The following is a 14062-nucleotide window of genomic DNA, read 5'->3' on the forward strand; positions in this document are numbered from 1 at the left end:
CATAGAGTCAAAACTCTATCGCATGAATTTGGAGTACGAAAGAAGTAACATAATTCCTAAAGTCCTGTAGCCTCCCCATTATAGATGTGGCGTGCTTCACACTAATAAGGAGAACTGCTAATTTTAATGATTATAAGTGATATTTGAAGAATTATGCATGCATCATGAATTTATGACTATGATTTCAAGGATATATTTATAGAAAGACTCAATCACAATGTTCATGAATGCAAATGTTCCTTCAATGTGAAGTATTCTATCCTAATTTTTTTGAAACTAAGGTTTACATCAAAAGGGGAGTAATCTAAATGTGAAGGTTTTCCATGATATTTTATGAATGAGCTTATCATGATTTTTTTATGTTTAGATGAGTATCTCAATGAAAATGTTATGATATCATGATTTGCAAAAAGTGCTATTCTTCTGATTTTCAAGTATGCTATGATGAAATTAGGATATGATTATGACTATTCCATTGAGAGTATCACCTAGCACCAAGTTGGACCAGTGGCGATTATCTAGGTCCTAGAACTATATGCCTTTGTAGGATTTGCCTTAATTGGCCCTAGCTAATGGATCCACAATAGCTCATGTTTGTGGTCCTTACCTCATAAGTAGGACAGTTTCTTTTTGGTGTGGGGAAGAAACTGGACTCCATGTTATAACTCACATGGTTTATATTGGTTAACGATATCTCTCACTATGCTATGCTTTACTATGATTTTCTTACGATTATTGCATTAGCCATGTCTGATGATTCTTATGATACTTTAAAGGTTTGCTTATGATTTAGCTTGGTCATTGAATTATAATGTTTATGTCATGCATTGAATATTATTCTTGCTCGGTACATTCTATAGTACTCACCGCATACTTCTTTTGCCTATATTTCTTAATAATGTCACGATGCTTTCCATCTAGCTCGCGGTTAGTATTTTCTCTAGTCGGCATTACTTGTTTTGTGAGTCCTCATGCTTCCAGGGCACAACCACCACTACAAGAAACTCCACTTTTAACGACCAATTCCTAACGAAGGGACATAAATGCGGTCTTTAAAAGTGTATTTATTGCTGACAAATTTTTCCAAATCGTTAAAAATCAATTTTTAATTTAATATTAGCGACAGTATAATATCCGGATGTTAAAAGAATTTATTCCAGTTGTTAATATACGAAAAAAAGGCGCTTAAATTTTAATCCCATTCCCTCTTTATTTTCTCACTTTCCCACGTCTGTCTAGTGTCCACGCTTCCCACTTCTCCAAAAAGAAAACAAACTAATTTCTCATTCCCATCCTCTTCGGCTATAAGTGAGAAATTAGCAAGCTAAATTTTCTCAGAAATTAGAGTGAGTTGAGCGATGGTTAGAGAAAATCCAGCCATGGTTGGAGAAAATTATGGTAGCACGCTTCTCTCTTAGTTCTGTTAGAGTAAAATCAGCTAAGCTGAGATACATGCAATTAGGTGCGTCTCTCCCAGGTTTGTTAGAGGAAAATTAGCATATACAGATGCACACGTTTCCTTGTTACAACTTATAAAAAGGTGATCTGGATCTCTCTTATTTGATTGCAGAACAATGAAATCAACTTATTCTTCTTACGACTTGTTGTGACTTTGCTTCAATTGACATTTTTCAGACGCTATCTTGGTGTTTCCGTATCTTCAAGGTAAGATTTGGTTATTATAACTATGAATTGCTTTGTGGAATGCTTGAATTTGTCCAATTCTAGGGTTTTCCCAATTCTGGTTTTCATCTAAGTTTTGTTCATTCTTTTTTTGGTGTTCTTGCACTTATATATATATTAGTCGTATTGATATTTTCACCATAATGACTTGTTGTGTGTACTAATTTGAGCATTTCTTCTAGACCTTATTTAATAAATTATTAATCTGCTAATTCCTAGGCACAGTCCTTATGATCGAAATAATTTTGTGTGAACTACATCATTTCGTCAGCTCGTTTTTCTATTTTTTTCATGTGGTTCAGGAGACAGAAAATATAAGATATCACACTGATAAAAATCCAACAGTTAGATGAATCCAACATACTTTTTGACAGCTTAATTAAGCTACTGTTTGGTGACAAAAGAAACTAGAAGAAAACAAATTCAGATTCCCTGTATGAATGTCCACTGTCGAGTTAGATAGTTCATGGACAATCCACTTGTAGTCATGTAGGATGTGAGCCAAACAGTGAGTAGGAGCATGTAAAGGATCAATACTTATGTACCATCAATTTCAATTATTAGTGTATGTTAGTTGTGTAGTAATGAAAGCTTAAGTCCATGAAAGAGGGCAAGTAACTCATACAGTAAGCTATTACCAACAAAAAATGATCAACAATTCATTTTTAGGCTTTGTACATAAGTTTACAACTCTTGCATAACAAGAGGAAAAAGCAAAATGGAATACTTATAGCCTCTAATATTAACTTTAATAGTTTTCTCCTCGTCTTTACGAAATTTAGTAACAATCCATTGTTTATATCCCTGCTCCCACAAGTTCGTGTCTTTGCTTAGAAATGATAACTGTACTAACTCCGATCAATTGATTTTTAGGCTTTGCTAATACATCCACATCACTTTTTGTTAGATGGTTTATTATTATTCTTATCTATTGCATAATGTGTACTCTGTTTCTTTGTGCCTTAGCCGCTGGACTATTCTAATTTGTATTGTTGTCATAACTTGATAGCTTCTATTAGTGCTTACTACCTGCTATATTTTTTTTAAAAAATAAATTATACAGCCTGTTGATGGACTGCTTTATCATATGATAAAAGTATTATTGCACCTAGATGGTTGTCGACTTAGTTGTTGCTAACAATTGTTGTTAGGTGTTTAGATAACCTAGTAACCTGCTATTTTAGCTACTGCTAACAGATGATGAAGTATTGTCTATGGTCCGTAGGTGTTTAGCTGCTACTCTATAATAATATGATATCTACAAAATCTTCTTTTTGTTAATTATTATATATCTAAGAGGAAATTGCTTAAAGTTGAGAATTTATTCAACAGTGGCACATGTTAAAAGACGAAATACAGCCTTTCCTCGTTACTACTCAACACTTACCGTTCATCAAGCTTGCTCATCTTTTGGTCTTGCTCTTGTCAACTGCTACTGATAAACGTATTCTTAGAGTGTTCTTCTCATCAAGGTAAGTTTCTTCTTTTGAACTTGTATTGATGAATTTGATTCTATTTTTTGGTAAAACTGTAAATTACCATTAACCAACAAAGAACATTACACCATAAGGTCATCTATCATCTCAGCCACCTTCTAGGAAGGGTGCTAAGAAGCATAGGCTTCCAACTGAAACAAGAAAAGCAATTAGGCACTAAGTAACTTGGTAATCAACCAATGACTGTTGCTAGCTTTCCTAGAACCTTTAAGTAAATCTAATCTTTCTATAATTTCTTTCTTAATCTGTAACTTCTTTCTTAATATGTACTAACACTATATCAGTATTCACGGATGATCCTCTAAAAAGCTTCCAGTTCCTTGCTTTACAAGTATGATAAATCACTACCCCCCAAATAGCTGCGATCACTTCCTTCTGAAATTGCTTCCAGTGCTTCCTCTTTATGCCTTTCAACACCTTCTGAATCTCACCCTTAGGTATGGTTAGTCCTACCCACATTTGAATGTCATTTCTTATTATCTCTATTCAAGTACATTCTGCAAAGATATGTAATTGAGTCTCCAAAAAATGATTTGCACAAAATGACATGTAGCATCATTCACTAAAATAGTTAGATGCCTTAATTTTTCTTTTGTAAGCAATCTCCCTTGTACAGCCAACCACACAATAAATCGATGTTTTGGCTGTGAAATTGTTGTCCAAATAAGTTCTGCAATATTTAGTCTGCTCTGCTACCCTAACATAGCATTATAGCCCCCTGTAATAGAATATTGGCCATTATGAGTTAACCGGTCTCTCTCTTGCATGTACCAGCCCTTCATCATCTCCTTCAAAACAATAATCTTCCTCCAATACCAACTGCAGTCTTGAGTTGGTTGGTGAGTCCAAATATTAGTATTTGTCTTCATATGTACACCATTAACCCCACTTTACCCATAATGAATCCTTCTTCTCTGATAATTGCCGAAGTAATTTTCCAACTGAAGCAACATTCCAGTTCCTGGAACTCTTAATATTAAGCCCCCCAAATTTCTTTGGACAACAAACCTTGTCCCATGCCACTAGTGCCACCTTTCTATTCTCCTCTGTACTACCTGATAGGTACTCCATGCACTTATTATCCATTGCTTTTAATATGCTCCGGGGCAAGATGAAAACAGATCCCCAGAAGCTAAGAATGGAGAACAAAATAGCCATAATCACCTGTAATCTTCCAGCGTATAACCGTTGCTTTGAATACACATTATTTATCCTACTAGTTATAATCTTGTCGACTAACTGGTGACATTCCAATTTGTTCCATTTTTTAGCAGAGAGGGGCAAACCAAGGTACTTGATCGGGAAGATGCCTTGAGTGAAGCCATTTAGAGCTAACAATTGGTTCTTGTATGGAGTTTCAAGTTTACTCTTTTATATTGGAGAGATGGACTTGAAATCGTTACTAGGCTATGTTTTTTAAAAACTAGTAACATTATTCTATACATCCATAGGTATAATACAACCAAAGTATAGGTCCCCTTCAAAAGTATTACAACTTACAAAGAAAAACACTCTTAATCTAAACTGCTGCATATTAACAATCTAGCACATCAAAATGTCTTCTTTCTGAGTTAATATATCTCATTTACACCAAAAATAAAAAAGAGCTAAGCAATTTATTTTGAGATAAGTAAGAAAAGATGTCTTCTGTCCTATTGTTTTTCCTAGATTGTGCAATTTGACGACTTCTTTTTTCCTATGATTGCTTCACTGTTTTCTTCACTTTTTATTAGAGATGGTTTACTATTTTTCTTATCTTTTTCATAGTGTGTACATTGCTGGACTATTGTAACTTGTATTGTTTGTTGCCTTATCTTGATAGTTTCTACTTAGTGCTTACAACCTATTTTTTTAAAAAAGAATTAAAGTATAAAACCTGCTGCTTGTCTGCTTTAGCAGATGGTAAAAGTATTACTGCACCTTGACTATTCTGTCTTAGTTGCTGCTAACAATTGTTGGTTCTGTTAGCTTACAAATGATTAGGCGTTGTTCTAGGGTCCTTAATTGTTTAGTTGTTGCCCTATTGATGTGTTTTATATGAAGTGTTCTATCATTCCTCTTGAAGTAATCTATCATTCGTAAAGCACATATATATAAGTTTTTTCTGATGAAGTAATGTGTTTCATAGAAAGGCATCAAGGAGATGCATAGTTAAAATGAAAGAGTAAAACAATTTTAAGATACATATAAAGATAAATTGTCTTATGATTGTAGGTCTTCCTTATGTGATGGATAGAGATTTTATTGACCAGTCATCTTATGTAGCTAGTTTATCAGTCACAAAAATGATGAATATTCATTGTACTTACAAAAGGATAGTGATGTATACCTCTTAAATCTCTTAGCTTTTTGTTAAATAAGTGCATCATCTAAGAATCACACTTGTCTTCACTGTACTTCTAAGAAACATACATTACTATTCAATATAGTATCCATATATATTTCAATCATCTATCTAAAAAATCTTCTATAATTGAAACATCATTCTAATGTTAAATGTCTCCAGATTATATTTTACTTCTCAATAAGACATAATAGTTAATAACTTCTATAAATATACATTAACAAAGTGTATAGTTATAATTAGAATAATCACCAAACAAATAACCAATTAAAAATCATTTTATGAACAAAATTAATTAGTTTGCTAAACTTACCTAGAATCTTTTCAGAAAGAGGTCTTCTTCATCTTCTAAATAATAAATGGTTAGTTCTTACTTCTGTTGGTTGTTATACAAAAATATTAATTGTGTCTTTTGCCTAAATGAAGATGAACCTAATAAGAAGTGGATGCAACTTGTTCAAGATAGACTTGATAATGCTTACATCATTGGGGTAGAGAACTTTTTGGATTATACTTTTACAAGATTGAGAGAAACACAAGAAATACGTTGTCCATGTGTCAAGTGTTGTAATGCATCTTCAAAAACTCATGAGATGGTTAGGTCACATCTATTAGTTTATGGAATAATCCAAAGTTATACTTTTTGGTATCATCATGGGGAGAGGTTAGGTGAGCCAGAGTCAGATTCTGAATTTGTAGAGGACAATGACATTGAAAAGGATGATGATGAGGATGAAATACGTGAGATCTTAAGAGATCTAAATCCCACTTTTAATGGAGACAATATGAACACTGGTGGTAATGATTTTGTTGAGGTGGAACCAAATCCTGAAGCAAAACGATTCTACAGCCTATTAAATGATTATGAACAACCATTATACGAAAGTTCAAAAGCAAGAAATTTTTTTACTTTGGTTAAGTTGCTTCATATTAAAAGTATTGACAAGTGGAGTAATGCTTCATTCACAATGTTTTTGAAGATGCTAAAGGAAGATTTATTGCCTGATGGATCAAACTTGCCAGTTTCATATTACGAGGCAAAGAAGATAATTCGAAACCTTGGGCTTTCTTACCAGAAGATAGATGCATGTAAGAATAATTGCATGTAATATTGGAAGGATGATAAGATTCTCGAGTTTTTCAGTGTGTGTGGCACATCTAAATTGAAAGAGAATAAATGCAACGGGGAAACACAAACTAAACGTGGTAAAAAAGTACCATGCAAGATTTTATGTTATTTTCCTCTAAAGCCAAGATTTCAGAGATTGTTTATGTCTTCAAAAACATCTTCTTTGATGAGATGGTATCATGATGAAAGAGTTGATGATGGAATAATGAGGCACCCTGTTGATTCAGTAGCATGGAAGACACTTGATGAAAGGTGGGAACTCTTCAAAGGCTGCGTTGTTAGATAAGTTGAATGCACGTAAAAAAGAAAATGAATCACTAAAGAGACGCATGGATGAGTTAGACAATAAATGTGAATGCATGGATGAGCTAGAGAGTAAATATGAACATCTTGCAAGAGTAGTGCTTGGTCAACCTCCAACACCAACGTCTTCAAGTGATCAATAGATGGTACCATTTAACAGGTTAGTAAATTGATTTTTGTTTCTCTTTGTGATGTACTCAAGAGACATGGAAGGACTTTGTCTGCTCAATTTATTTTCTTAGTTTTCTACTATAACCTGCTTGTTATTACCAAGTATAATTGATTGCAAGCATCAACATCCTAATTGCCTCTGGTTTAGAGCAGAATCAAGTGCCATTACTTGGTGAATGTTGTATTATTATTTTTTTAAGAAAGTAACAATTTGTATTTTATTTCCAAAAAATCAGAAAATGCCACAACAAGTTGCAGGTTTCCTATTTACAATTGAGGTAGAGTATCCTGAAGATCTTCAACCCTTTACCAAAAAATTACAAAGAGCTTAAGACATCTATCACTGATTCTAGATCTTTCATATACTCCTGTTTACACCAAGAATGAAACAACACTAAACAATTCATCTTCATCTTCTGGATGTTGTTGGTCTTTTTCCGGAAGCACCTAAGGTTTCTTTCTCTCCAAACTGACCACCAGATGCAAGCTGGTATAATTTTCCATCTATCCTTATGGTCAGAGATGTTAGCATAGCTGCTCCAGATCTTCAGGGTCTGAGCTATTCTTCTTAGCATCACCCAGCTAAGACTCTTCATATTTATGAAGATTTTCCACAGTAGATAGGTAATCCTGCAGTGTAGAAATAGGTGAGTAATTGTCTTAGCCTTTTCTTCACATAAGAAGCATCCAGGGCTTAGATGGATCCCCCTCTTCATGAGATTTTCTTGAGTTAACACAGCTTGTTTAGCCACAAGCCAAGTAAAACAGGATACTTTGTAAGGAATTTTAAGTTTCCATATAAGCTTCCAAGGCCAGTCATCAATCTGATTATCATAAAGATTAAGCTTGTTGTAGGCCCCTTCCACACTGAATCTGCCTTGACTGTGACCCTGCCATTCCAATCTATCTTGGTCGTTAGAAGTTCCTTTGAATTGATGCAACTTGCTGTAGAACTCATCTAAGCTCAAAATCTCCCAGTCATTAAAAGGTCTTCTAAAACTCAAGTTCCATCCCTGTTCAGACCAAATTTCAGCCGCAGTGGCCCGGTGTAATTTATTGATATTAATGCTAATAGAGCTCAAGTAGCTACAGGTTGGAATTCTATTATGAAGGCATTTCAAAAGGAAGAATTTTATTTTATTGGGGCATTTGAGATTCCATAATCAGTTGGAACTTTTTGTACAGTGGCTATCAAGCGTAGTTTTGTTTAGGATTTTATAAACTAGCTAGTTGTCAGGATGTCGTTTGAGCTTGGTTTCCATATAGCTGAGTCTATGCTATCATGAGTCTCCCCCTTGTCATCCAAAGTAGCAAAGAGTTATTAGTCTCATGTTAGAATCCTTTGCTTTTTGGCCTTATGAACTGATTGCTGATCATTGCAGAGAATCGTTAAATAGTTAATAGGTGTTGGGAAGAGACTATAAGTTATTGTTCACATGTCTTTTATTTTGAAACTTTAATGTTTTGCATCCTTTTTAGTATATGTTTGAGGTTTTATGGTTCTTCTTTAAGAGTTTATTTTTTGTTTCTAAATTGACGTAAAATTTTTCTTACAGCTCAAGAATTTGAATATGAAGAATATATCGTTCAAGAAAGTACGGAGCAAGTTGAAGTTCAAGCGAGATTTTACTTTAGTTATGGGGGGTTTTAATTAAAGACGATATCTTATTATTTATATATGTTGAATTTTTTTTCTTTTTAGGATTTGATAAAGATATTTTATGCAACTTGAATATGATATATCTTTCTTTAATCAGTTCTTTATATAACAATGAAGTTTTATATGAAGAATTTAATTATTTAGTATATTTTTGAGTGTTTCTGTATATTCAACAACTAATATTATTCACTGTATAATTTTTTGTATAATACCAAATGAAAATGGGGTCTTTGAAACTCTATTATGATTGGCTTCTTATAAAATATTGAAACAACCATTAGCGATGGAAAATGTGGTCGTTAATGGTATTGAAACTAACATACAATTAACGAAAGAAATTTTGGTCGTTAAAAGTACTAAAACTAAGGGAAAATCTGGTTGCTAAAAGGGGCATATAACGCCGGAATTTATGTTGTCGTTAAATATACTTTTAACGACCGAATTTGGGTTCGATCATTACTTTTAACATCAGAACGATCGATGACGATCAAATTTGTTATGGTCGTTACTGACATTTAGCGATCGAATTTAGACTTTTAACGATCTAATTTTTCTTCGCTAAAAACCATTTTTCTTGTAGTGCACTTTATGATGTCTTTTATTTCATGATTTCTAGTCTCAGATTGTTGGGTGAGCTTGGAATTTTCCTATGCACCCGTCTATGATAGTTAGAGACTATGTTAGACTAGAATAAAAGGCTTAAAATAGTCCACTATCTTTGAGTTTAGACTCAAAAATAATCCTATTTCTTTCTAGTGGAGCATTAATAATCCGGATTCTTTAATAAAATGGCGTTCTTTTAGTCTATATTCTGACCACCATGAGTTTTTTAACAGAGCAATTGGCTATGCACGTGACTTTTTCTTCCAAGCAAACTAACTCCTAAAATATCATTCTCTTCCCAATTTTCTCTCTCCTTAGACAAAACATATCTTTCTCTTCCCCATTTCTTTACCAAAGTAATTTTTTCTCTCTCTTTAAATAAACCATGTCATAGTGTTCCCAATTATTTTTCCCAAAGTTTCATAACCCTAATTTACAGATTGTTGTGGCCAAGTGAAATTTTAGGTGCTTCAGATTAGTTGTGTTGAAGAAAGATGAAAAATAGCTAATTTTGTGTCTAAAATTGTAACTATGGAGCATTAATTAAAAATTTTATTTTGCTCTATTACAACTTCCTATTTTGTGTTATAGTTTAAATATGGTTCATCTTCTATTGGACATGCCTAAAAGAAAGAACCTTTGGATTTTTTATTTTATTTTTGCTATTCATTAAAATTTTTAAATTTGTGGAGTGTGAAATACCTGCTAGCTTCACGATGAAGTACTCATGCTTTGTTGGTGAGGGTTTGATTTCCTACCTTATAATTCCCTCCCTCTCTATCTTTGAAGATCATGAGATAATGAATCACCCTTTTACAGTATCTAGTTCCTTTCATATGTAGAATAATTCCTACAGTTTAGATGTTGCATTTACTAAATGTCATGAGCCTTTTCATGGCTATTATATCTCTCTAGGATAAATTTATGTCAATGGGGAAGCAAGACTCTTATTTCCACCATTATATGTACATTTATAGGCAAATCTTAACTCCATAAATTGGAGGTGATTCTCTGCCATTGTTGCTCCTTAAAAGCATTGTAATTTCCAAACTTTGATTATGCTATTGAAGAAATTATGATGGAGATTTCAGTTTTTTTTTTTTTTTTTGGAGATCAAAGATAAAGAGGGGAAAAACTAAGAAAGAAGTCTCTAATGTTTCAAAAGGAGAAGCCCAAACATATTGCAGTAGCAAGTCTTTCAGTTTGGAGGGAAACATATGAGGAGCACGTGCATAACCTATTACTCTGTTAAAAATTCATAGTGGTTAGGATAGAGACTGAAAGTACATGACTTTATTAAAGAGTCTGGATTATTAATGCTCCAGTAGAAAGAAATAGGACTATTTTGAGTCTAAACTCAAAGATAGTAAAACTCTTAGACTAGTACAATTATTTTCATTTTAGGTCCTATTTTCAAATGGCCAAATTCATAGGTGGCCACCTAAAGTTGGCATCAATTTTCACTTAGACACCTCGAGAATGCTTTTTTCATTCTAAACACCTATAGTAAGGCTCTGTTGTGTCATTTTGACACTTTGTGTTGAGTTGGCATATTGTGTGTGTTGCACTCACTTTGAGCGCGTGAAAAATTTATATTTTACTACTTTTTTATTTAACTAAAAGAAATACTTAAAAATACACTCCCATCTTCTTTATCTTTCCAAGCAAAAATTGGTGAGCTTCATCACCACCAATCGCCGAAAAATTCTTTGCACCATTTTTTGCCACAAAATTTGACAACCTCTCCATTATCAACAATCAAAGCAAAAAAACACACAAAAAAACCTTTAATCATTACTTAGAAACACCAAATTCATAATCCAAACAACTCAACTCAACCAGAAAAAATCATTTCACAAAGAAGTATAAATCTTTAACATAAAAAGTTGACAAAATTATTAAAATCAAACTATTGGTGTTTTAAGCTAACAAAATTGGATAAAATGGAGCCTTTGACATTATCAAAGAATGAATTTGTCATCTTTCTTCTTTTTTACATCTTTTTCTCATTCCTACTTTAAATTTGTATTTTTTTCTTTTGAATTTTTTTTTTGTAATCGTTTCAGATCTATGATTTCGCCATTACTTTTCTTCACAATTTCAAACTCTATCCAATCACCTTTAACAACCTTTTTCTCTTTATATATGCCAACATTAATTTGAAAAAGGACATGGGGAAAAGGGTTGTGAGTGTGACAAAGAGAAAAGATAGGAAGGAGAGAGGTGGAGGCGTTTCAATAAAAACAAAGATGGATACGGGGATTGTTGCACTGGGAAATGAAGGCGATACCATTAATGGTGGTTAAGAGAGGAGGAGATGCGGAGATGGTGAGAAGAAATAGGAAATGGTTGCGGCAAACTTTTTTTTGTTTTCTTTCAATTATTGAAATGTATAGTTTTTTAAAGTAATTAATTAAATAGTTTTAAAAATAGGTTTTTAAAACTCACAATATTCTTTGAATGATTATTTTTGGTATATATGTCACATGTCTTCATTTGATTCGTTACTTTGACACATCATCGGTGAGTGTGTTACACTCTACTTAATATTTTTACTGATTATCAAAAGAGTATCAAAATGACACAGCGAAACTCTACTATAGGTGTTTAAAATGAACAAAGTTTAGGTAAAATGTCTAAATAAAAGTTGGTGCCAACTTTAGGGAGCCAATGATGGGTTTAGCCTTCTCAGATTCTTTTATTTGAGTTACTATAATAAGATTGTTTTTAAGACTTATCTTTCACATTTCTCTTATGTTAAATTCTTATGTTATCTTAAGTCATGCTATGTTATGCTAAGAGGCTTCTTTAGAGTCTCTTGAGAACCTATTTGTCGTGTCACATCTAGGGTCTAGCTTGGGTTATGACAAATTTGGTATCAGAGCATCTGGTTCAAGTGTCCTACGTTGTCTGACAAAGTCGCATTGAGTAGAGTCTTTTTCATAGGTATGAAGCGCGCCACAATTATGAATGAGAGGCTATGAGGCGTTTAAGAAACTTTACTTCTTTCATCACTCATAACTTGTGCGATAAAATTAAACTCTATAAGTTTTTCCTTCTAACTCTTCTTTTATGCATTGCAGAATCATGCCTCCATGAAAAGCTCCATTGTGAACCAATGTGGACCTTGATGAGAAGCATAAGAACCTTTGGATTCAATTAATCTTTTGGCCGAGCAAATTACTCAAGCTGAATTTAGGGTCACTTTTCAAGTGCTTGCTCAAGCTATGGTGTCACAAGCCAACCGAGATATGGTAGCTCCCATGAACTCAAATATGGGTATAATAGTGACAAGATTTCACGACTTCACAAGAATAAATCCACCAAAATTTTATGGTTCAAAGGTGGACGAAGATCCACGAGAGTTTATAGAGGGTATCCCAAAAATTATTAGTATCATGGGTGTGACTCCAGTAGAGAAGGTGGATTTGGATGCTTATCAATTGAAGGTAATGAATCAAGTTTGATTTAACCAATGGAAGAAGGAGAGAGCTATGTGAGGGTATCTTGTATTGGGGCAAGTTTAAGGATGATTTTCTAGACCACTTTTCTTCCCTAGAGTTGAGGGAGGCGAAAGTGCAAGAGTTGATAAATTTGAGACAAGACAACATAAGTGTGAGGGAGTATACTTTGAAGTTCACACAATTGTTTCAGGTATTTTGTACATGATTGTTAATGAATGTAAGACCGCAATTTTGATCATAGAGATGGATATATTGAGTTTGATGACTCATGCCAAAAACATCGAGAAGTAAAAGCTTAAGAAGAGGGCTTGAGAGTCCAAGATGGCTCTGATGGATAGTGGTGACTTCTCTCATTCGATGTCCGAAAATAGAGGTTGTTCACAATTTTGACAAAAGTACTTCGGTCAAAACTTTTCTAGTTCTCTAATTCAAAAGTCTAACAAAGATAGGGTATCTAACCCTAGGACTCAAAGTAAAGTTCCAAGTGGTCAGACTATCCTCGCATGCATGAAGTTAAGGAGACAATATAGACGTGATTGCTTAGCAGGTTCTGATGCATGTTTTGGCTGTGATAAGATAGGCACAAGGTGAGATATTGTCATTCGATTGCTCGCAAGGGTGGAGATGGTAGACGTCAGACTCAGAGTAGTTCTTCTGGTCATTCGGCTTGGCAAGGCATTTCATCTAGTTTTGGTGGTTAGTGTCAGAATAGGTTTTATGCTCTTTAGACTCGATAGGATTTGGAGGATTCCCCTGATGTGGTCACCGGTATGTATAAGTCCTTTAGTTTGATGTTTATGCTTTAGATCCTAGAGAGAATATTTTTTTGTGACTCCCTACCTTACGATGAAATTTGATGTAAATACTGAAGTCTTACTAGAACCTTTCTTAGTCTATACTCATGTTGGTGATTCAGTTTTAGCTAAATGGGTTAATAGAAATCTTTTGATCTCAATTCTTCATAAAATGACCTTAGTTGATCTTAAAGAGCTTGATATGACTGACTATGATATTTTTCTTGATATGGATAGATTTTATGTTTGTTATGCCACTGTTGACTATAGAACCTGATGAATCAGTCATATAGTGGAACAGTAGAAATTTTATATTTCAAGTTCAATTTATCTCGTGCCTTAAGCTCGAAAGATGATTTTCAAATTATGTGTCTATCATATGATATGGTTAGGGATACGAATTCTAAAACCCCTA

At 33.6% G+C, this 14062-nt stretch overlaps 1 long non-coding RNA gene across 4 annotated transcripts; it reads left to right on the forward strand.

Moving 5' to 3' along the window:
* Positions 1-1219: 1219 nt before the first annotated feature.
* LOC129896451 (uncharacterized) lies at positions 1220-13813 on the forward strand. Of its 4 annotated transcripts, none has more exons than XR_008767979.1 (5): positions 1220-1477; positions 1571-1665; positions 3016-3155; positions 5950-7115; positions 12473-13813. It is a non-coding gene; the product is annotated as an uncharacterized LOC129896451 (long non-coding RNA). The 4 variants fall into 4 exon arrangements; XR_008767976.1 differs by lacking the exon at positions 12473-13813 and adding an exon at positions 8683-8880; XR_008767977.1 differs by lacking the exon at positions 12473-13813 and adding an exon at positions 8683-8880 and having other exon boundaries at positions 1220-1462.
* Positions 13814-14062: the final 249 nt, after the last annotated feature.

The sequence above is a fragment of the Solanum dulcamara genome, chromosome 7 (assembly GCF_947179165.1).
Source record: "Solanum dulcamara chromosome 7, daSolDulc1.2, whole genome shotgun sequence".
Classification (NCBI taxonomy): domain Eukaryota; kingdom Viridiplantae; phylum Streptophyta; class Magnoliopsida; order Solanales; family Solanaceae; genus Solanum; species Solanum dulcamara.